We start from the raw sequence: 25,650 nt of genomic DNA on the forward strand, positions 1-25,650 counted from the left end.
TGGTCAATGCTACAACAGGGGCCTCAGTATACAGAGAAAGGCCCATTTGTGCCCTTTCCAGCACATCTGGTTCATAGCTCTCTAGACAGCCTTGCACAGGACAGTCACTCTTCCTTAAGCCTGAACTTTTAACACACTCCAATGCTCCTCCAACTTCAAAACAAACTTTGTTGTTTATCCTGAGTACTCTCCTCTCCTGCTGCTGACATATGGCCTGTAGCAAACACATACAGCTTCAGCGTGCTGCCTCTGTGTTCTGAGACCCTCTCATTCCGTTCACTTTGCTCAACCCACAGGGCCCAGGACACATGGTATTGATTAATTGCTTTGTTAAAAGGCAAGTCCTATTTAGCAAGTCTTGGAAAACACAACCCTTTCAATAATTCAGCCAATCCAATTCTACCTCAGAAAACATATTCCTAATGATGAGGCAATAAAGACAATGAGCCAAGCCGTTTAGGTGGTTGAGAAACGTGTTGTATTATCATGTAAACCAAATTAGCTCAGTGAAGAGTTCTGACTTTCTGATCACCTTCTGTTGAAAATACATGGGCTGATAGGAGTCAGAATGTAGTTGTTATATTTGAGACTAAGCTGAAGGAGCAGAACAGATGTAAGACATAAAAGAGAGATAGCACACTGGCTTTAACTGCATATAGCACGAAATGTGGATGTTTGCTTCCTAATGATTTATTTAAAACTGTTTGCCCTGTGTGCCACTTTCACTTTGTGTACTTCCATTCTCCCTGAGTGTTGTGAGGTGTTGTGCGTACACATTTCTTATAATGAAAGCTTTATTATTTATTTATTTGGGTATATATTTTCCTGCAGGACAACTAGTATGGAAATCCTGGACCTTGGGAGGTCTGAGTCTCATCTTTATATTTACCCAGAGAACCTGCTGTTTCTCACTAAAGTCAGTTGAACTATTTGGGCCAGTTTCTCTTGTCAGCTTCTTGTAAGCTTTGAACTGGAAGAAGAAATACACAGCAGGGTAATCCAGCCCTTTGAAATGTGGGAAACTGGGAAAGATGCACTGTGGTATTGATTTGTAATAAGCTTTGTTCAGACGACCTCTATCATACTATGAGGAAGATTCTTTGTGGATTAAGATGCCCAGTGGTTGTAAGTGAAAAGCTCTTATCTCTTTATTTGGAGTTGGACGGTGGTGTCGGTGGTGTGAGTATATAATTTTCAGTTATTTCCTTTGTGAGGTTTTTGGCATTTTGTTTAAAGGCAGGTCCTTTCATTAGTGGCACAAATGATAGTGTAAAGGATATGTCACTTTAGAAGTTCATACATCACATGGTTTTCCTCTCCTGGAGTGGAGGGAGCTGAATGGAGCAGCCATACTACGAGGCTGTTTTCACTAATACTCACTGGTTATCGAACTCACCATATGCTAGGTAAGGTCCTGGCTCCTGACTGCTGGGTGGTCAGCATCTCATTTATCCTTGCCAGTAGCCTGAAAGCTGTGCATCCATCAGTCCTGCTTTAGAGATGAGGAAACAGGGTCAGGGAGTGGAGATAGCCTGGCCAGAGCTCAGAGCCGGCAATGGGCTAGACTGAGATAAGAACTGAGGTTTGTTTGCCTCTAAAGGCCAGGCACTAAAGACCAGATCCTAGTGCACACCTCCATCCTAAATACCTCTACTGGGCAGGCTGGGGAGCTGCTGTGTAGTTGCTTATACTTCTTGTCTTAGACTATCTACTGGTCTAAGAAAGGCAAAGTGGCCCAATTAGGAGGAATAATTCACTTAATCATTTTGCCTTTTTAAACTTAATCACTTTAAAGGGCTTAATTCTATAAAGCTACTTTTCCTGTTATTCCTAGAAACTGTTGAACTTATTTTTATCCCCCCACCTGGTTATTCCCAATCACAGAACTGTGAAATTTCAAGTTACTTTTATCTATGACATATCGGTAATTGTGCTGCTTTATTCACTTTTTTCCATTAAAAAAGCTTAAAACTGAAATTTTTAAAGCCTAGATACCCGCCTATGTATTGTAAGAACATTTTGGTGTAGTTTAGCGATGCATTTCATTGGAAAGCTGTCAGACCATGTCTAAGGTCCTTTCAGTTCTATTTGAGTTCCCATTTTCTAGATTTTCTGTGAGGTTGAGCATATTACATTTATTAGCCATTTGCATTTCACGCAGAATTAGCTAGGTCTCCCCTCCGATTTCAGAGCACACTAAAGAAGTCTTTAGGTAAATATATCTTCTTCCATGCCTCATCCAGTATAACTTTATAGCCATTTAGATGAAGACTGAGGTAAGGCAACAGGGTGAAAAGGGAGGCATGATGAGGGAGATTCCTGGGCCTGTTTTCTACTCCTTACCAAGAAGCCTAAAATCTTCCTTTGTGCTATCTTGATGTCACTGCAAAGGCTCCAAAGAGCTAGCTGGAGCCCTAGGTCTTCAATTGATGATTATGTAAGAGGAATGTTGGGCCATAATCTGATCTGATGGTTTCTTTATGCATGAGGAATTTAGACCCAGAAGTATAGGAGGAAGGAGAAAATCATGGGATGAGTGGAGTTTTGCTGCCCTAAGCCAGTTCGGCAAAACCACCAAGATGGGCCTGGCCTAGACTCTCCCTCTCATTCCCAGGAGGAACCATCCTTGCCAATACCTTGATCTTGAACTTCTCCCCTCCAGAGTTGAGAAATTAAATTTTGTTGTTTCATTCACACATGTAAAGAAAGCACAACTCATGGTTCATATGATAAACTGTAACTGTCCTTTTCTTCTTAGTAATACTGCTCATTGTGCACCTTTGGTACCATGTGCTGATGGGGAGTGGTAGCTTACTGCTGCTGCCCAGCAACCCAAAAGATTATTTTATCAGCCTAAGAGATTATCATGTCACCAGTCCTGGGAAAAGGGAAACATTCAAAAGTTGAAGTTCTGCTGGGCGTGGTGGTGCACACCTTTAATTCCAGCACTTGGGAGGCAAAGGTAGGAGAATCTCTGTGAGTCTGAGGCCAGCCTGGTACTACATAGTGAATTCCAGGTCAACCTGGGCTAGAGCAAGACCTTTCCTCGAAAAACCAAAATTTTAAAAAAAAAAAAATTGAAGTTCAAATTCTACTGAATGTTTCTCACTCTTATGCCATCATAAAGTTGAAAAGTCCTAAGTGGAACTGTTACAAATTAAACACCACATGTACTTGTCTGCTAAGGTTGCTATTCAGAAGCACTTGGTGGATCTGCTTTCCTGGTGACTTGTTACTAAGCAGGGTATCTGGTCAGTTGGATATACTCATTGCATTTTTGAATTATGACACACTTGGAAGGACTTAACCTCATACTAAAGAACACCCTTTCCCCTAGAGTCAGGCTTGCTCCATTTTCTTGTTGCCTCCTTCATTTTAACTTGATATTTTTGCCATAGAAGTTCCTATCTGTATAGTCAGGCTTAAGGCAAAGTGAGGTATTAAGGTCTCTGTCCTAATGGTTGTCATAAGCAAGGGCAGAGATGGCTGCCACTTCTCCATTGTAATGAAATACTAGTATCACAATTATGCAAACCCAATACTGTGCTTCCCCTCTGGAATTCTACCAATACTCCAGATTCTCCCTTGTATGATACTTCTCCTATGTAAGCATATGGTTTTTGAGAATCTGATACTTTTAACAACAAAGGAGTTAATTTGGAGGAGATGATGCATGTGGGAATACCCATTTAATATTTAAATCCAGGAAAATATGAAAGCATAGTGAAGTTTCCTCCAAGGGCTATATGAATGTGCTTATTATATCTGTTACTTGGATAAGGTGAGCACAGCTATGCAGCTGGAGCTCTAAGCGTCCTTGCAGACGATTGAGCCTTGCTTGGTAGACCTGCTCTGCCACTGACTGCCATTTGACTTTCACAGATAATTTATTGATGTTAATTATTTTAGAAGCAAATGTTTGTTACAGTTCATCATACCAACCATTAGGTGTATTCTCTTTTTATTTAAATTTTTATTTGTTTGTTTGGGAGAGCAACAGTGATAGAGATAGAGAGAAGAGGGAGGAAGGAAGAAGAGAAAGAGAGAAAATGAGAATAGATGTGCCAGGGCCTTTTGACACTATAAAGAAACTTCAGATGCATGTGGTACTTTGTGCATTTGGCTTTACATGAGTACTGGGGAATAGAACCTGGCCCAACAGGTTTTACAGGCAAGCACCTTTAACTGATGGGATATCTCTCCAGACCCTGTTTTTCTATGTAATTTTCTTATTAGTACATATACACTGTGCATACTTAGTGACAAGTTTCATAAAGATATTTTCATACAAGTTTTCCTTATCCTGTAACCATGTTCATTCTCAGTCGTTTCCTTTCCCCTAACAGTCTTACTTCTACACAAAAGCACATGCATGCACACACACACATGGAATCTAGGATTCACAAATGAGATTAAGCTCCATGATAGTCATCTTTTTGAATTTGACATTTTGCTTAATATGAAGATCTCCGGTTACATCCACTTTCCTGAAAATGACACAATTGTGTCTTCATGGTTGTGTGAAGCTGCATTATGTATATACACCATGTTTGTGTCATCTGTTGATGGACATCTAGGCTGATTCTAAAACATAAATTTTGAATTATCTTCCTTTTGCTTCCCATAGTGACAGGATCTCTAGTTTCAAGAACTGCATGTAAGACTGAAAGAGGGTCCTACTCCCAACTACAAAAATAGCAAGAGGAAATGTTCACTAAACTGCTGAAGAAGGTAGAAATTCACAGGTCTGCTTCTACTGTGTGTTGCTTTTTAGTTACATGGGTTGAAGACGGCCACTTCTTATAAGTTAGGCAGAGGGTCTGATATCAGTTCAACGATTCTCCTTTCCATCTTAAGATAGAGAATCTAGTTTACTTAACGACTGACCTTCCCTCAGTGCTGTGTGGACCCTTCCTTCATCTTCATTCCTGCATGGGTATTTACCATAAGGTTGCCCTGTGCCAGCGTTGCACTGGGCTCTGAGCTTCTGCCTTCAAGAAGCTTACGTTCAAGTAGAGGAGGTGGACAATATTTTTATGTTATGTGATAGGTAAAATGTAACATAAAGTGAGCCATAGTTGAGACTGGGGTTTCTCCTTTAGATACACAAGTGGCCAGGAGAGGCTTTTCTGACAATATGCTGAATGGAAACCTGCAGGTAATGAGTGAGTTGAGCTTGGTGATATATATGAAAGAACATTATAGGCCGAGAGAGAGTGAAGTAGTGAAGTCACTGTATTAGCTTTGAAACACTACTGGAGATAGCTTTCTGGGTAGGCATGCTAGGTAGGGAATAGCCTTTGCTAAATTAAGATGGAAAGCAATCCTGGTCTTCCTCCTGACCTGGAAGTAGTTCCCACCTTTCTACTGCTATGGTTGGTGGGGCCTGATGGCTTCCTGAAACTTGTAGTACTGGATGCACAATAAACCAATCAGAGCTTCTCACTGTCATTCAAGCCCACCAACTACACACTCGGGACAGAAACAGACTCAAAATTTCCCCTAGACCCTTTTTAGGAGGTGTCAGCTTCTTTGAGGAAGGGCAAGGTGTATTGCCCTCAACAAATAACTGGTATGTGTACCATGCAGGTCTGGACCCATGCTTTTCCAGAAGACAAAATCAATACATTTGTACTCCAGGTCCCATGAAAGGGTCAGATGGAGGATAGAAGATGATCTGAAGTCATGTCTTTGCTTGGTCTTTTTCCTAGTCTCCTTGCTTCCTTGGAAGTCTCACCTCAGTCCTTCTTAATAAATATTTTCACCAAAAGTGTGTGTGTGTGTGTGTGTGTGTGTGTGTGTGTGTGTGTGTGTGTGTGTAGTGTGTGTGTATGGTTTTTCGAGGTAGGGTCTCACTCTAGCCCAAGCTGATCTGGAATTCACTATGTAGTCTCAGGGTGGCCTTGAACTCACAGTGGTCCTCCTACCTCTGCCTCCCAAGTGCTGGGATAAAGGCATGTGCCACCACACCTGGCTGAAAGTTGTGTTTTTTTTTTTTTTTTTTTTTTTTTTTGAGGTAGGGCCTCACTGTAGCCTAGATAGGCAGACCTGGTACTCACTCTGTAGTCCCAGGCTGGCTTTGAACTCACAGAGATACTCCTACCTCTGCCTCCCGAGTGCTGAGATTTAAGGTGTGCACCATTATGTCTGTTTTATTTTAAGATAGTTGCAGTCTTAGTCTAAGACAGTTTTGAAAATGTAGTTGACAGAATGCCATGACAAGTGGGGTAGGAGGTGTGAGGGAAAGAATAGAATTGAGAAAAATTCCAAAACTTTTGTCTTAAGAAAGTAAAAGGATCGAGTGGACATACAGACATGAGGAAAGTGGCAGACTCATGGCTTTCTGATCTCTTGTATTCCTAGGACTCCTGGTCATAAATAGAGTCCAGATACCTGACCAATCATTATGCATGTATTACCACACTCTGCATTATTAGGCATGGAATCCTCTAGTCATTAAAACATAACTGATGTCTACAAAGAGCAAAGCTTGCACATAGTCTAATGCCCTTCTTCAAATCTCTGAATCTTGGGATGAAGTTTATGCGCAGGGGTCATTAATAAATCAAACAGTTAATTAATCAATTCAAAGTACATGATTTTCAGAAAGAATAAATTTGTCCTGAAGGACTGATTATTTCTATACAAGCAACTGTTTGCTCACTAGCAAAATGTAGTTTTTAGATTTAAATTTCCTAGTCTCTGCCCATGCAAATTAGGGATGGCACATCAGCTTTCCCTGTGTCACTTCTTGCTGTTTGATACTCTGGCCAACCCTTAGTATTATTTAAACACTTTTCTCTTTTTATTATAAGAATTTCAGCCTGCAGATTAATGAAAACTTGTCATTTTTGTGTAATTTATCCTTCGAGGCTGAAGGAACCCTACAGGGGGGATAGAAAAGCAATCAGGCATCTATTTAGAAAAAAAGAGCTGTGATTATTTTTTTTGTATGTGGTTTTATATCATTTCACTTTTTCAATATGTCTATTTCACATAATTTATTACTTGACGTTTTTATTTTCAATCATTTTAGGTTGCTTATAAATAAACATGCATTAATGTCAAGAGAATTAGCATTCCATTATAAACTTTGCACGAACTGAAACACTGGCTTCAGTGAAGTTGCCATCTTATTTGGGACATGCATATAGATTGGATGGTGCTTGTCTAGAGAATTAAACACTGGCACATTTTTAATCGCTGCTAAATAGGAGCACTTCTTAAATGCTGGCAGTGATTTCCAGAGCAATATTATGCAGGTGAAGATTGTGCATTTTAATGTTGTTCTGTTTGGAAGTTAATCTTAAAGTAATTTAAATGGTAGCCTAAGTGATGACTCTGCACCTCCCCAGGAAGACTCCTGGTCCATAGTATACACTGTGTGGCTACACACTACATTATTTATTTCTTAACATAATATTTAAATTATTTTATTTTATTTAAAAGTGAAATATAACACTTCTTCCCTAGTCATGTAGAGATACCAGATTTGATGTCCTTATGCAGATTAGGAATGAGGAGGTTTGCTCCCTTCCTTTGAGATGTTAAATGTATTGAACCAAGGTTTGGACTAAGGGTAAGAGGAAGTCAAATAGTTGTTGGAGTAATTTATTTGAAAGCATAATATATAGTACTTAAATGTAAATTGCACTAACTCTACAAGAAAGCTGTATGTGAAACACACTTAAAGCTAAGTAAATCTGAGTGATTAAGATAATTTTCTATTTTCTTTAGGCTATACTATTATTAGATAATTAAAAATTTAATGGTAAATACCATAACAAAAGCTACCAACATTTAGTACTATGTATAGATATAATGATTCAATGTTAAAGTGTGTAAATTTTATCTAATTTACCTAAGTTGCAGTTAAATTCAATATCATGTATGTGCCTGAGTCCAGAGGACAGGGTGAATGGTGCTGATTGAACCACTCCTCTCTTTTTTCCACAAATAAGTTTGTGATTGTTGCCCTCAGTACCTAGTAGTCATGAAGGATGGTGGTTTTTCTTGCTTAAAGAGCATTGAAGAGCCTCGTGTGAAAGAAACTCTGACCGTACATGAAGATACCAGTTCTCCTCATGCCTATAGCCTCTCCTTGCTTCTAGATTCATCATTGAGACAAATCCCTGATAATTCAAGAAAAATAGTTATGAAAGCTAACATCAGGAGGGAAGATTATCCACTGGAAAAGGTTTTATTTTTCAATGGCAAAACCTAATAAATGTATTGGATTTGAATAGTGGAGGATAAAAAAGAATATTGTCAAATTGATATGGGTACTCTTAGTAGAAGTCTTGTATTCAATGTGCTACATGCATAAGCTAGTTTTAAATAACTTTCTTGGTGATTTGAATAGTTTTTAACTTCATTTCTTTCATATTTGAATTGTTAGAATTTTCTTGGTCAAATGTTATAAAAAGAAATTCAAAGGTTTATGAAGATAAGAATTAAAAGTTGAGTTATTACATTAATTCTTCTGTTCTTACTATATCTCTGAAAGCATGTAATGGTTTTCCTCTGCAAACCAGGAATGATGGTTCAAGATACAGTCACTGGGAAAAGCTTTTTGCACTGAATGACAATGACACTCAGAAGCAGGAAATGGCTCAAGACTGAGATTATGTGTCCATGAATAGGTTGTAGTCATGATTAAGATAGGAATTAAATCTATAACCCAATTCAGAGTAGTCCCGTTCAGCCCACGGAAACCTTTGGCAGCAGTCATGATGTTTCTGTGACTGAGTAGATGAACTGCCTGATAAAGATATACTTATTCCATGTCAGTGGGAGGAACAAAATCGCTTCTACTTAAGGAACTAAAGCAGAAGTCATAGTTCAATTCCCAAACCTCAGGCCCTATGCAGATAGAACCCTTTGTTTGAATGGAGATTCTGGATGGAAAAAAAAAATGCACAACTGCATCAGTCTTACCTGTATAGCTTCTTCCCAGAATTCCTCCATAGTGGCTATTTATCAGAGTAACTGTACTGGGTAAATGAAAATACCCAGGCTTTTTCAGAGATTACAGTATACTACTTGGTCACCAATACAAAACTTTATGATCTACTGGAACTTAGGGAGGTCAGCTGATACATTTTGATCCAATGTAGGGAATGGGTGAATCTGCTGCCCCTCTCTGATGCTATTTCCACAGGTCTGAGATGCATGGGAGAAAAGGGCAGAGCATTCTTGGCAGCTAGCGTACCACTGAATACTCAAGTTACTCACAAGCCATGCAGTGAGGCCACATTATGCTAAGAAGGTCCAAATAGGCCCCTCCTAAGAATGCATTTTCTTTCAAATTAACAAAAAGAAAACATTAATGCTTTCTGAATATAAATGTAGATATACAATTCTACCATCAAAGATTTGCAGAGAGATTATTTCTATCACATTCTCCTGTGTTTTCTTATTTAATTTCTGCAGAAGATTGATGGATTCCTCTTGGAGAATGAAAGAGCATTAGCTCAAATTTAATCAGGCACTAACTGCAATTACATTTACTATTCCAAATTTACAAATATGCTATTTTTATTGGGGCACTTCAAATATAAACATTGCCAGCCATTCTTCAGACAGAGTTTAGCCATTTTATTCTTTCTTTATGCTAGTCTATATGATCATGATCACTAGAAGCAGTTTGCTTTTCCATATGCCATTCCTGACGTTCTGAGAGGATATGTCAACTTTCTGGTACTTCTATAGAAAGTAGTCTTTCTACTCAAATTGTGATTTGTAGAACATGTCTTGGTTGATGTTTGGAAATGTCAAAGCTGAGGTCCCATTCTAGATCAACTGAATGAAGATCTCACAATTGACAGATTCCCTAGTAATTTCTGTGTGGTCACAAGGCACATGGCAAGATTGAAAGAACTGATCTTATCTAAAGCAACTATAATTTCATCACCTGTCTCAGTAGCATTACGTTGTCTCACTACATTGATAATGAGGTTGAGTAGAGTTGATAAATGAAATACACTCTTTTCAGAGGGAGGGAAACAAATGTATGAATATTCAGGTGCTGCAGCCTCAGTGAGATTTCTAGACCTCATGATTTGAAGATTGTTGAGAAAGACAAGTCAATATTCTTTCTTCCTCCTCCTACTAGAATAGAATCACAATGTTCAGAGGAAAACTTTGCCTTTGGGAGGTCAGATAGATGGCCAAAGATGGTGTTATTCTTCTCATTTACTATTTACTCAGAACATTCATTGTGCCAGCTGTCACTAGCCCACAGCAAGAGGGAGCTTATAAAAGGTCAGCTATGTGAGCTGATCTTTTGTTTTAGCTATATGATCCAGTGGATCCAATTGTATTATAATTTCCTACAATTTGTGTCTTTTTGACCTACCTTTGGAAATTCCAATAAGAACTCATAGAATGTAACTCTTGAGTTTGAGTAAAAGATATGCCCTGCTTTGAGGAGAAATCCTTTTGGTTTTTGAAATGACAGTGCCTGACTTATTGCTTGACCCTAGTTAAGACCATAATACTTGAGTTATATCTCATAAATTAGGTGTTGTGTACTCCACCATGACATGATTTTCAGCATGTTTGACAGACTTTCACCATCAAATGGATGTGCTGCATGTGAGAATAGACAGCATAAGTAAGCATAAGTAAGTTCATGTACAGGTGGCTGACTCTCATGGCTCAAACTATGGATGCAACTCACTTCTCCCTCAGTCCACATGGAGAATTGTGGATCATTAATTGTAAGAAAGGGAAAAAAATAATTAGGATGATCTAAATGTTATCATGACCCAATTAGTGTTTTCCATTTTCATGAGGATATTCCAAAATGATTCTGTAAGTCAGTGGAGAAAGGATGTACCTTATGTAGAATTTTCAGTGGTACTCAGGTCACAGCTTCCTCTGCAATGACTTCTGTGTCTAAACAGATGAGATGGAGGTGACCCATTTCATGGTAGATAGTTGGCTATTTTTAATGTATTGATGCACGATTGTTCTCTCCAGTATTTTCCACCATCTTTAAGACAGATCATATTCTGCAACCAAAGATCAGAACAGTTTGAAAAAAAGGGGATAAGTCTACTTATTAGAGAGAATTATTGATGGGTATGTCCACTCTTCTTAGTTACAGAGAAGTGAAGGTTCTCTCTGAAGCCTATTGGTTTCCTGTCCTAGGGAATCTTTCTTGGTTTCCAGAGCCAAATATGAGTTCTCCTCCACTGAGTGGGTTTATGTGCCACTATTGCATATATATATGTCTTGCTCAGCTGGCAGATTTTGTATCTTGCAGGATGGCCTGTGTATTTAGTCTGTTGGCAAATGTTAATCTCCAGCAGCCCTCATAGCACTTCCCAGCACTATGAGGGCTAGCCGGGAGGGAACTAGATTTCCTCCTATTTCCAGCATGGTTACTTGATATTCTGTGGCCACAGGCTATGTGGTATCTTCAGCAATAGAGTTTTACCTTTTATGCAACAGTAGAAATTTTTGTACATACAGTAAAAGCACTACAATTCATAACATACAATGGCCTCAAATCTCAGCCAAGGTTTTTCAGGCTGGGGACATCAGTGGTTGTGTTGCGATAACATATGCAATACAAAGTGAGCATGTGTGTCAGAGCCAGGGCTGCAGTAGGTTGCACGATGACTGAGCCCTGCCAGAAACAAAACAAAACAAAAGAAAACAAAACAAAAACTAAGACTCATTAAAACATTTGATTTTTGCCTTTGTTTTTGAGACAAGGTCTCTTATAGTTCAAGTTTTCCTTAAACTCACTATCTATGGGAGGATGGTCTTGAACTCCTGATCCTCCTGCCTCTGCCTACCAAGTGCCACTATGCCAGAATATGTTCGGTTTTTAAATTAACTCCCCCCACCATGCATTAAGAAACTTTTTACTGTAGTGGAATTTTTCAGGACTTCCACATTTGGTTACACAGCCCCATTGGTATTTGCTATTCCAAGTTTAAGAAGTGGGCTCCAAACTTGAAAATCTATGCCATGGCCTAAATATTTGTATCCAAATTTTGTGTGACAATGTAATCCTTTATTATATTATGAGGTGACACTTAATGAGGTCTTGAGGACTCCATCTCATGAACAGGATCACTGTCCTTATTAAAGGTCTTGAAAGAACATAGCCCTTTTGATACCTTGATATATGAGAACTTAGAGACAAGATGTCATATTGGGGACAGTGAGCCTTTATCAAACTGACTATTTGGTCTTTGTATTTATATTTTTTAGTGCCTATCACTGTGACATTGAAATTTCTTTTATTTATAATTTCCCAGTAATAAGTATCTTATTAGAGCAGCTTTAGCAGGCTGAAACAATTTGGGTGAAGAACATTATGCTCCTGTCTGAGACAAATCAAATATGAAGCAATACATGGAGAAACAAATTAACCAATATGACTTTGTGACCAATTCTAGAACTGTTATATCTAGGTATATTTTTACCTATCTCTATTATTACATAGGTTTTCATATATTAACAACTAGGTTATTCCTATTCATTCCATCCAGTTATAGAATATCGAAGAGGACTCACTGGGAAAGGGATAAGAATTACTCAGAGAAAATACAGAAAAATGTAGCCTTTTGTTTTCCACCTGGAGAAATAGAGTAAACATATCTTTTGTTATCCAGGCATACTGTATGCTAGAAATCAACATGATGCAATTATTGGAAAAGTTAAGTCTGGCAGAGAGGTGTGTGTGGTCAGTAAGTGGATGAAAGGCAGACTGTGTCAACTGGTGGTCACCCTCAATGCCTTCCTTATTTTCCTTCACATTGCAAAGAAGTGTCACTTTGCATTTTGCAGCATCTCTTTCATTGTGTGGTTTTCGCTATTGTATGGCACAGAAAATCTTAAGTTGGAAAGAAGGAGGAACAATTACTTCATCAATAGCTCTAGGGCAACACCTGAGATGACTTGTAACAGTTTCCCATGGTTTCTAGAATTCCTGAAATCAGACATTTGTGGGGCTTCTAACATTCCTGGAATATTCTCAGAATCATGAAGTGTGGCAGACATCAAAACTCACCAGAACTGGCTTCTGTTGGCTTCCAGAGTTCTGAAGATAACATGTCAGAGTTGCAGGTATTAAAGTCACAGATAGTAGTGTCCTGTGATTGTTTTACTTCCTGATTTCTTCCTAAGAGAGTTTCCTGATTCGTGCCCCATAGCCACTCTAATCGCAGTCTAAGCCCCTAAAGCCTTATAACATACTTCTTTCTTTTTAAATCTACAGAGTGGTGTAGGATACATCAACTATTTAGAAGCAAGAGAAGACCTCTAATCAACCTAACTAGACCTGATGTTGATCAACTCAGTGCATTTTATTCATAAGATGATTTCTTGGATTCTTATATCCTAACAATCATGGTCAACATATTCCCAATGACCAAACAGAAGCAAAAAATTGCAAAGAAGGAAACAGTATCTAAAACAGAGATTCTGAGAATCAACCACCCACAGTTTTTTCTCCCCTAAATCCTACATAATATAAAGCATAGAAGCCAGCGTTTCACATCCCCAAGTCCCCTAAAAAGAATTTCTAGGGCTGGATAAATGGCTTATTGTTTAAGGCTCTTGCCTACAAAGCCAAAGGATCCAGGTTCGATTCCCCAGGACTCATGTAAGCCAGATGCACAAGAGGGCTTACACATCTGGAGTTAATTTGCAATGTCTGGAGGCCCTGGCATGCCCATTCTCTCTCTCTTTCACTGTCTATTTCTCTCAATTAAATAAAGAAAAATAAAGTATTTTTAAAAAAGAATGTCTACCTCATACCCCAGTGTAAAATCAAGATCAATGGTGATCTGCAAATGAAGAAAAATTATACCATATTCAAACCAGTTTATTTAAGAAATTAGGGGGGAAGTGTGGTCCATGCAAGAACATTGATTTTCCACTAATCCTCAAACTTTCTTATTTAGAACTTCCCTGTGGCTTAGATATATGCCGTTATTGTTCTCTAACTAGTATTGTGCTAGTCAAGCTTGGGAACTACTGAGACAGACAACCCTTGACCTTCAGAAAAGGATGCCTGAGAAGATGATCTCTAATTACTGTTCCCAATTACAGTTGTCAATAATCACTGCAACGGCTAACATATCACTTTCACACCTCGATCCTGTGACAATTTGATGAGTACTCCAATTCCTAGGGAAAGAGAACACCACACAATCAGGGAACATTCTTTAATAATAACATTATGTCTCAACTATCAACTTTCCGCATTCTTATAGGTTTATAGTCACTGGGCATCTGTAAGCCCCTTTCGGTATTTTTCTATCCAACACTCTACTTCCTGCCTGATTCCTCAGCCTTTCATCTACCCATCTAGTATCTTTGCTGTGGCAGATTCATCTGTATATCATCAAATGCGCAGCACTTGTCACATACTTTGTTCTCTGCAAATGCTGAACAGAACCTTGGAATCAGAGTGACTTGCACACTGCTAATTCTAATTTCAGCTCTTTGCATCCCCAACCCCTAACATATGGCACTAAAAATGACCAGCTGTAGCCCAAAGTCAAACAGATACGCACTTTGCTTACCAGTTTGGGAGGACTGGGAGAACAGGAACTAGCTGATGAGTTGCCAGCCTCATGAGAATATTGAATAGGAAAGTGTTTGTTTCCCTGTGAGTCAAACCAGTCATGAAGGAAAAGAAGAAAAATTGCAAAAGAGCAGAGCTGGGGAAAAGGCACTGAGATTTCTGCTCTATTTTCCTAAACTAAAGTTTAATAATAGTCAAGATACGGGTCGTTTTGATATCTTAAAGCCAGTCTCCAAGATTGCCTGAATGTCTCCCATCTTGTGGTATTCATGTCTTTGTATAGTTTGCTTCCATGCTGCACCAGGCCTGGGCTGCACAGCCACAGAATAAAGGAGTGATAAGATGTTCTCTAAGGCAGAGTCACACAGGACTCATGGCTTCTGCTTCGCTCCCTGTCTTGTGTTACTTGTTTAAGAGGAAGCCAGCTGTCATGCTCTAAGGACATGCAGGTAGCTGATGGAGAGGCCTAGATAGGAATGGAGGTCTCTAGCTAACGACCAGCAAGGAATGAAGCACAAGCCAGTGTAGCTAAGAGATGAAAATGAAGACCCAATGGGAAGTTTACCACAACCTGTGAGAAACTCAATCCAGAACCATCCAGCTAAGTTTCCCCCACAGTGCTGGTCTTCAGACACTGTGTGAGGTAAATGTTGTATTAGTTTCACAGCCAAAAACTAAAATGAAGTTAGAATCTGAGACCTACAGATAATTGTAAGAGGGCAGTGTTTTTATTTTATTTGTTAAACTTATTTGCATGTGTACACACATGCAGACTTGCATGCCAGGGTCTTCTTTCTCTACAGATGAATGTTTGCCTTTACAGGGGTCACTGGGGAGCTGAGTCCTATCCAGCAGGTTTTGTAAAGCAGCACTTTCAACAACTGGGCCATCCTCTAGCAGTCTGCTTTTTTTGTTTTATAAAAATATTTATTAGAGAGATATTTCTCAGAAATATGTAAGAAAGGGTTTTAAAGAAATGTTTATGACTTAGCCATTAAATTAATTCAATATATTTTATTGGGCATTCTCCTATTGCCATATGATTAGAAATTGTGGGGGCACTGAAAGATGAAATAGATACACTAGTTTCTGTTCTCAAAGCACTTGCAAGTTAGAAATTCAGACAAGGCATGGACATCTGCATCTACCAAGAACTATGTTATAAAAGGTAATACATACGCACAAATGTAAGGGTTTAATTGCACCCACATACCCAAGAAAGGGGAGTTTGTGGGATTTGACATTGAGACCTGGAGGAAAAGTGCCTCAAATGCAAAGGCTCTCCATCCACAGTAGACACTTTGGTGGTGCTGGCTATGGTCACACAACTAGTTTACCTTGACTTGGTAGATGTGTCAGGCAGCTTTCCATTGCTAAAACAAAATACCTGAGAAAGCAGACTTCAAGAAAGAAAGGTTTATTCTAGCTTAACTGCAGTCCATGGTTGTTCAGATCTATTGCTGTAGGCCTGAGGCAAGACAGAACGTCATAGCAAGGGAACATGTGGTAACGCAAAGCTGGCCACCATATAGAAGAGACACCATGAGCAGAGGTTCAGGGACAAGGTACATCTTCAAAATCATACCCCTAGTGACCCATTTTCTCCCAACAGCTCGACCTCCTATTATTCCATCCATCTCTAGAGCCCTCATAATCAAATCATCTCTCAGCACCAGTGCCACCAGGGGTGTGTGTCGGGGGGGGGTATCCTTCAATACATGAGCTTTTGAGGACACCTTAATCATGGCAGTGGAGGCTGTATTCAAGCACAAAAGGATTCTGCCCTAGCCTGGGGGTCAGGTATGGAAAGAGAAAAGTGGAGTAGGTGAAGAAGGGTGACAAGAGAAGGATGAGTGGGAAGCAAGCAGATAAAATAAAATGAAGAGCATGGAGCTCTGGAAGAAGAAGCAGAGGGAAGTCTCCTAACAGAGGAACTAAGGTGGAAAGAAGAGGGGACTGGAGCAAAGCAAGGCTGGAGAGATAGGCAGGCCCGCAGCCCAGTTCATCAAACCAGTCTTATCAGAGTAGAGGTGGGAAGCCGCCTAGGAACATCCATTCAATGGTTTCTTTGCCATATATTCAAAAGTATTTATTCATGATTCAAGACTGAGACTATTTAACTATGTCATAAGGTTAAGACTAGACTGAGATACCACTGATCCATTCTGAAAACTGTTCTCATAATTCCTTCTTCAGATTCAATGACAGTGGCAGAGTCCACAGGTCCCCTTCAACACTCAATATTCCTTATTAGCATATGTCTGAGTGGACCTAGATCAAGAGCCAGGTCCTATCACCACTCAGACATAGCAGTCTGTTTTAAAAAGTTCAATTAAGTGTTAACATCTACATTGGAATATTTTTAAAATCTCAGTTTCTTCTTTTCTTTTAAAAAATAAAGATGTCTTGTAACATATCTCTTTCCTCATGACTCTTTTGTCTTGAACTTGACCTATTCTACTCATTAAAGTCCAGCATTTATTATACTCCTTTTGCCATAGGCTCTGACTTAAGAGGAAATGATTTCGCTTACCTTAATTACTTCCTTGTTTCATCAGTAACTGTCCTTTTTAATTTTGATAGTTTTGCTTGTCTATTTTTATTTGTTATTTATGCTTATTGTTAAAAGATTTGGTAGATGAGTGCATTTTGTTGCTAAATGTGTATTTATCAGAAAAATCAGGGAAACTAAAATGTAAAAAAATTCTAATCATTATTATTATTATTATAAAAAGGTTATTTTATACGACCATTAATTTCAAATTCCCCTCCCCTCATCTGGAGATAGGGAAAGACTATCTAGGGCTTAGTATGAAGGGGTCTGGTCCAAGGAGAGGTTGTGTGGTACTTCCCACCACAAGGTGATCTCCATGGGAAAAGCTGCATCAGGATAGGGAGGAAAGTACAATATTAACATGGGAAGACCCAAGAGCAATAGGCAGCTAGGGATCAGATAAAGAGTAAGAAATTAAGCCAACAGGACAAAGTCTTGAGAATAGGAGATCAGCAAGAAGCAGGAATCTGGTAAGACAGCTATCAAAAGCTTTGATGTGTCCTCTGTTCCCTTAATCCATGAGTCCATGTGACTTGATAATGATGCGGCAATGGAGTCTTAGGATATCTGCCAAGAAAACGGCTGCTTTGAAAACTTATCATAAAGGCTATCCGCATGATATGGCTGGTTTCTAGCAAGTTAGCCATTCTAGGTACCGAAAATCCCATTGATAACCACCAATTACTTTGTTTCCATCTTTGAAATGCCTTAACATTTCAATGTACTGGGGCATTGGCAAACAGACTTCCTTGGGAGAAAAGGAAAAACATCAAGAGTATGTGATTACAATGGTTTCTTTGGACATGATGGCTTGATAGATTTAAGTAAAAGAAGATGCTTTAAAATTGCACACATTTAGTTGAAAGGAATTATGTTCACATGCAGATCGTATACTTGGCTCATTTCATAAATACACGTTTCATTGCCATGCATTCGAGAAATGTGAAGTCAAGCCAAGTTTTATATAGTCACATCATTTTACACATTTGGGAAGGTTAATAGTAAAGATTCCAGGCAACTGATTTGGGAGCTTTTTAAAATTTGAAGATTCTACAGCTGATTATAGATCTAAAGGGAATTGGATAGCCTCAACAAGTTTTTTTTTCTTTCTCTAGTTACTAGAGAAGCAAATAGGAAAGGACTACTAAGCAAGAAAAAGTGATTTTTCTTGTTTGCACAATCTCTTTTCACCACCATCTTCCTTCAGGCAAAAGTTAGCTTGTATTTCTGAATCTGGATATAAACATGCCTGTATTAAAACATTCTCCTTGTTTATAATTTTATGATTTATCTATATATCTTTATTTTTGGCTACCATGGCTTTTTACAGCTTTCTAATTTATATAGCCATTTGTTTAGGCTGTCAAAACATTTTTAATTTTAATTACTGTGTATCATGCCTGAGGGTGTAAAACTGTCAGATAAATCTGAGGCTCTGCATAAACATGTGGGGAGCTGCATGTGTTACTGCTCAACAATTGCTAGTGGGCAGTTAGCGAATGCCTTTCCAGAGGGGGGCGGGAGGCTGGCTTTTCTTCTCCTTCATGGATGCACAGGGTGACGTTGTAAGGCTGGGTAATGGGCACCTCATGATACACATTTGCGACCTTGGCACAAAAAGGGCCAGGGTTTTTGATGGACAGTCGCAGGATGGGTAGCCCTACAGATGCCTAATGGGAGAGTACTTAATGTTTAGGCTTGTCAAGCTGGAGAACTAGATAACCAGCCTGGCAGATCATTTTAAAAATGAAAAGTACTGGGAAAGAGGAGTGAGACTTTTTCAACAGTGGAACAGCATGTTTGGAGATGTATGATCACGAATCCTGTTCTAATGGTTTGCTTTTTCTTTCGTAATGTCTCGATGGTATAGAAGCATGTATGCAGGGATAAATCCTGCTGCCCATCCAGCATCTATCATCCACCCATCTATCCATCTGTGTATCTGTCGGTTCATCCATCAGTCTATCAATCTGGAAATTTTTCATTTGAGATCAGGAGACTTGAAATTGATGTATGGTGTGTTCAAGGCACTGAATTTTCCAAAGGAGTTGCCATGTCTCATGTACAGTCTCAATCAGATGGGGATATTTTTTATATAATGTAATGATGTTACCAGCTGTTTTAACTTTGAATAAATAATTTTACTGCAGATTTATATTTCAATCATCTGAAAGACTGTTAGAAGTAATCTAGTGCCTTATTCAATAGGAAGGCTAAATCTAGAGTATCGTATGGATAGTGTGGAGCTAGAATATATCTTTTTTTTTAGTTTTTGGATTATTATTGTTATTTAAATATTATTTATTTGAGGGGTGGAGAGACTGCTTAGCAGTTAAGGTGTTTGCCTGCAAAACCTAAGGACCCAGGTTTGATTTTTCCAGGTCCCATGCACATGGTAGTGCATGCGTCTGGGGTTCATTTACAGTGGCTAGAGGCCCTGGCTTGCCCATTCTCTCTCTTTCTCCCCTCCCTTTCCCCACTCTGTCTCTAATAAATAATAAAATAAAATTCTTTTTAAAATATTATTATTTTGAGAAAGAGAGTGCAGTGAGTGAAAGACAAAGAGGCAGATATAGAGAGAATGGGAGCCGTCTGGCCTCCAGCTGCTACAGAACCCCAGATGCATGTGCCAACTTGTGCATCGGGATTACATGTGTCCTGGGGAGTCAAACCTGGGTCCTTTGGCTTTGCAGGCAAGTGCCTTCACCATTAAGCAATCTTTTTAGCCCTTGGATTATTATAATAGCATATTTTGTATAAATACATCATATGTTTGTACCTTCTTTCCCTCATCCCTGCCCCCATTCCACTGGGGACCCTTCTTAGTGGGGTTGTGGGTATTCCCTATTGGGTTGTGGGTTATATGTTGTTGGAGCAGCAGTCAGCTGTTTTGGGGTTGGGGGGGTAGGGAATGCCTCTGGGCATGATGTCTCAACCCATGGTTCTTATAATCTTTCCTTCCCTTCTGCTGCAAAATTCCCTGAAGGGAAAGTAGCTAACAATGGTCTAAACAACCAGAGGTCTAAGCTACTCAGAAGCAAACATCCTGACAAGATGAACATGCTAGTGCAATAGTGATACATAGCCTAGGTAGGTAACCAATAACTTTCTGATCGGCTATGATATCTTCATGCTTCTAGTGGCAATGTAATCACATCTCTATAATGAATGTAGTCATATCAATCTTGGAGAAGTTTCAATGCCCATTAGGAGGTTTCTTCTACTACCATCAACACCTTCGGCAACTGAGTGCATAAACCTGAGTGTGGAAAGAGCAGAGAGGGAGATGGAAGATTCTCTTCTGTAGCTTGTACTTGCTGGTCTTTCTGTCTTATATCTTTGACATGCCAAAGGCATACAAATATGACAAACTATCACAGAGTGCTTTTCAAACTAATTGAGCTGTTTCTTTTTCAGGACACTGAATTTTCCAGAGGAGTTACCATGTCTCATATATAGTCTCAATCAGATGAGGATACTTTGAATATATTACAAAACAAATAATTGGTTTTAATCCTTCAGACAAAGTCATAGCATGAAAGTGAAGAATATTCTACATCTAAGTATTAAATTTACAGAAATATTTTGACTTCATATATTATTAATCAAAAAATATAGCCTTTGTGCCCTTGAAGCCTTGATGGAAAGGTGATTTGCTCAAAAATATTTTTAGAAACATTTTGTTACCTTGAATCCAGGAAAGAACTGATGACCTAGTCTGTGACAATTCTGCTCCTTTTATCTTCTAAAAATAATGGTTTTCCTTTTCTAGTTTTCCAATATAAAATATTTTTCTTTTCCACTCAAGAGCCAATAGTCCCCTTGGACTGATTTGCTTCTGTATGCAAATTTCATTGTGTTGGCATTTATTAGCAGTAATTTTTAAGTAACTATTTACCAAACACCGTGAAAATTGCAAAGAACATAACATAGAGTAAGAATAGATAATGTTTCAGCTTCTGGGGAGTCTGCAGTGTAATGGGGAGACAACCACTAGGCATCAATGCTATGAATACACTTATAAGTAAATCTGAGAGGCACACAGAAGAGAAGAACACAGTCTATGAGGACAACACACAAAGGAATCTGACTTTGGCTGAGTACTGAGAAGTGGTCTTATGAATATACATGAGCTGAGATATGATATGAGAAGTTAGACATGGACTGAGGCTTTTAATTTTTTACTTGGAACTTTAGTATATGAACATACTATAATTTGATTGTGTTTCAATCATGTTATTGTCTTAAGGCCCCTCTCCCCACACCTCATTTTACTGAGGACCTTCTTCTTTCAAGGTAGTCCTTTTTCTATTCTCTGTCTTATTCCTTTTGTCCTTCTCCCTCCTCCATGTCAAATGTTGATAGACTCAGAATGGTGCGGGTCTTGTGGTGGCATAGGCAATACCTATGGGGTCATGAATGCACCAGCAAGGTCATGTCCAGAGAGTCATGCCTCATAGCATACCTTCTCATCCTGTGGTACTTAAATTCTTCCTCTCTTTCTATAATGTTCTCTGGAAGAATATAAATCTCCATAGTATTGAGGTCTCTCTATAGCATTTTATTCTCATTTTTGATGAGTTTTGAATCTCCTCAGAGTATACTGTCATCTCCGTAGAGAAGGTTCTCTGGCTAACCATGAGAGCAGATCTCACATACAATCTGCCACTTCATTTACAATGTTCCCTGGGCCCTGGCAAGTGTGAAAGCAATGACTTGCCCAGTGCTAGACACTCAGTTTTCCCTTCTTGTCATTTTGATGAGTCTTAGGTTGCCCCAGTGTTCTCTGCCATCTGTAGAAATCAGGTTCTCTAGCAAAATTTGAGAACAACATTAGAGGGGATAAACATACAATTAGAAGGCTTTATGATAGGCATTATTGCTCTATTTAGTGAAAGAGCAGTGGAAGCTTCCCTCTAGAGGCTATGACCTTCCAAGTGACAGGCTTTTCACTTGGTCCTCAGTACTAGGCATGAATTACCTCCCACTGCGAAAACCTACTATCTAATCAGAGATCAGTTGATTACTCCCATACTTATGTGCTACTATTGCATCCATGGGTAAAACTTGCTTGGCTGGTTGATTTTTTTAGGTTGAAAGAACCACTGTTTGTTCATATTGTTACTAACTTGTGTCCCCCAGAAGCTCACATAGAACTTTCCAGCATCATGACAGCTTGCTGGCGGGGAGATGGTTTCCACCTCAGTTCCAGCTTGATTTCTCAATATCCTGCAACTAACACAAGTATATATTAGAAGCCAGTTGCGACTCTGCATTTATATATATATATGGTGAATGTATTTTTTTCTGGTTTTGTTTTCTTGTGACTATTAATTTACCTTAAAATCTATTTTAAGAAATTAACTAATAAAAACTTAATACATTTTATTTCTAGTGATATTCAATATTAATTTGTCTTGACTATGTAGACATAAATATGGGAGAAGGCAATATATGTAATGTAATTTATTACATTGTTTGTACCACATAAGAGGTAAAGGAAAACAACTAACTTTACTATCCAGATCATATAAATGACACTATTCACAACAGACAGACTTATATTAGTAGATATATTATGGATATTATGGATGAACTGGGAAGTCATTATTGTAATTGAAATAAGCCAGTTGCCAGAAAACAAATATCATTTGATTTCATGTAAATATCAAGAGTAGTCAAATTTCTACAAAAAGAAATGGAATGATTACTCCCTAGAGTTGGGAAGATGTACTCTTACAGCCAATGGAAACACTCAAAGGAGTTAAGTGTTTAATAGATGGAGAGTTTCAGTTTTACAGACAAAAAGGCCCTGGAGATTTGTTTCACATTAATGTGAATATATTCACCACTGCTGAGCACATTTAAAAGTGGTTAAAACTGATAATTTTGTTAAGTTACCATCATGTTCTTGGGGAAAAGAAAACACCTGACCAAAAGCAGCTGATGGGAATAAAGGTTGTAATTTAGCTTACAGTCTTAAAGGAAAAGCATCATGATGACAGGAGCAAGCAGGGGCTGGGCATCATGATCTTGCCACAGCTGGTGGAAAATGGCAGCAAGAGTATGAGCCAAGTGCAGGCAATGGGGAGATAGCTATAAAATCCCCAAAGCACACCATGAGAAACACACCTCCAGCAAGCCTCTCCCTCACAAATCGCCACCAACTGGAGCCCAAGCATTCAAAATACATGAGTTTATGGGACACATATGATTCAAACCTCCACATTGGTGGGGCCAGTGATCGTGGAATGGAAGTTCTGAACCATGAGCCCAAATACACTTTTTCTCCTTTGAAGTTAACCTATCTCAATCATTTTACATAATGCTAGAAATCTGGCTTGCATAGTGATCTCTTAAAGCACACACAGAGAAGTCCTAGATATAGACACTGATTATCACTGCAAACAACAAAATAAATGATTTCTGAACATGTGCTGTCTTTTACTATGTTCCATACATTTTAAATGGCTTTGTATAAGCCCCTTTAATGCTCAAAGCTTTTATGAAGAATTTAATCCCATTTTACAGATAAAGGGGGAAAGCTAAATTGCCGAGGGTCCTGCAATCAGTAAGTAGCATAGAGAACCCTAGCCAACTGGCTCTAGCCATTGTGTTCTTCCATCACATGGCTCCAGAAAGAGAGGGTCTCATTGTAGAAGCTTTCTTACCACCTTGAGCTCCATTTCCTCCATATATTATAAAAAAAATAAAGTCAAGTTGAATTGTTAACTTGGTAACAGTTATCATTATTTTAATTTTATAGATGGTCCATAAGGGAAGTTAGGATATTGTCCATAGTCACATACTGACTAAAGATTGAAAGGTTTGAAATTAAGTGTCATAGTCAGCTCTATGCTGTTGGGATGAACTGGTAAACCAGACACAGTTTATGGGAGGAATGGGATTTCTATCTGGATTGCAAATCCAGGAGAAGTTCCATAATGGTAGAAAAAGCTGACCACCTTTCACAGATCCACACAGAGAGAAAAACCACCAGCAGCCAAACAGCAGGGGATCTAGGCAGAGCTCACTCTTCATACCTTAGGCTGGAATTCAGCAGTGACACACACCCCTCCCCCCATAGCAGGAGTCTGCCTGTTAGGGGCAGAACTTCAAACTCAATTTTAATAACACCCGAGTCTACTGGGGGACATGGATTCAAACTACCACATTCTGCCACTGGTTTCCAATGGACTCATGGCTATTTCACATTGCAAATTATATGTAGTGCAACTTCAAAGTTCTCCATATTTTTTTTACCAACTTTAAGATACAAAGTCCCAAGTCTCATCTGAGATTTAAGAGTGTCTCTTAAGTGTGAGTACTGTAAAATAAAAGCAAGTTGAAGCTAAGAATAATTGGCGAAACAAGCAAGGGTGATGTTTCCTTGGTGAACCTGGTACTAGCAACAAGGGTGAAGGTGATCAACACATAGAACAATTAACTCGTACCAAATCAGATATCTAGAGACATGGAGGCTCCGAAGACCTTGTCACTGAAGCAGACTTAAAATGAACCCAACATGGCTCAGGGAAATTTGTGGAAGAGGGCCTGGAAAGAATGTCAGAGCCACATGTTGGGTCATGATACACAGAGACATTTCCTCCTACCCATAACTGAGGGCTAACCCCACAATGCATGACCCATATACCCCAACAAGGAGGGGCCAGGAGGAGGGGAGAGGACAGGGAGGAGACTAACCATGGTACCAACTTGACTGTATTCACTGAGTACAAAACTAATCTAAAAATATTTTATTTTTTAAAAAGCAGCTTATATATTTTCAACATATAATGACACAAAGTAAACACTCCCATTGCTATAAGGCATAATAAGGAGAAACTGGACCAATGCAAACTTAACAATTATTAGGCAAATATCAAACATTTATAGTTCAAGTCTGATATGCATATAACCAGTGACCAACAGTTCCAGCTGGACTGAGTAGCTAAGGGAAACTTTCATCCTGAGCCAACAGTATTCCATGGTAGCTCTTGCACAGGCCTGGTATATCCAAAATATTATAGGTTTCCATGCAAATTATGGTCCATATTCCAATGGCTTCACTTGGCCCTTTATCAGGGTTATCATGCTCATGCCATGTCTCAGCTGTGGCTTCTGGAACTAGGTGCACTTCTTGACCTACTCCACACAATTTTCATGCCTTCTGAAACCAATATCAGTTGTGTGGGACACAACCATGTTGTTAATTCAGGGAAAAAACAAACTGTGACCTTGAAGAACAGCATTTCTACCATTCAGTCCTTCCTCAGGCATCCTTCCCAGTGTTTTATTGTAAAGTAGTTGGGCCATTTTCCTTAAGATTGCTAATGTGTTTGTTTGACAATACCAACTTCAGTAAATTAAAACCAGTCTCTCTACCTGTGACTTTTAAAATTGCTTAATCTCAAATTTTAAATTTAAATTTCTTTTTTTCTATGTCTTCTGCCAAACATATTATTACTTTCATATTCTACCTTGATCAAACTAGGTGGAGTTAGGCATCAGAATGCAGCCAGCCCTTATGGCAGTAGCCCAGCTT

The 25,650-nt window shown here is 38.9% G+C and overlaps 1 pseudogene; it reads right to left on the reverse strand.

Moving 5' to 3' along the window:
• Positions 1-8,967, reverse strand: part of LOC101617766 — a 183,238-nt pseudogene extending 174,271 nt beyond the window's left edge.
• Between the last annotated feature and the right edge of the window lie 16,683 nt (positions 8,968-25,650).

This window comes from Jaculus jaculus, chromosome 1 (genome assembly GCF_020740685.1).
Source record: "Jaculus jaculus isolate mJacJac1 chromosome 1, mJacJac1.mat.Y.cur, whole genome shotgun sequence".
Taxonomy (NCBI): Eukaryota; Metazoa; Chordata; class Mammalia; order Rodentia; family Dipodidae; genus Jaculus; species Jaculus jaculus.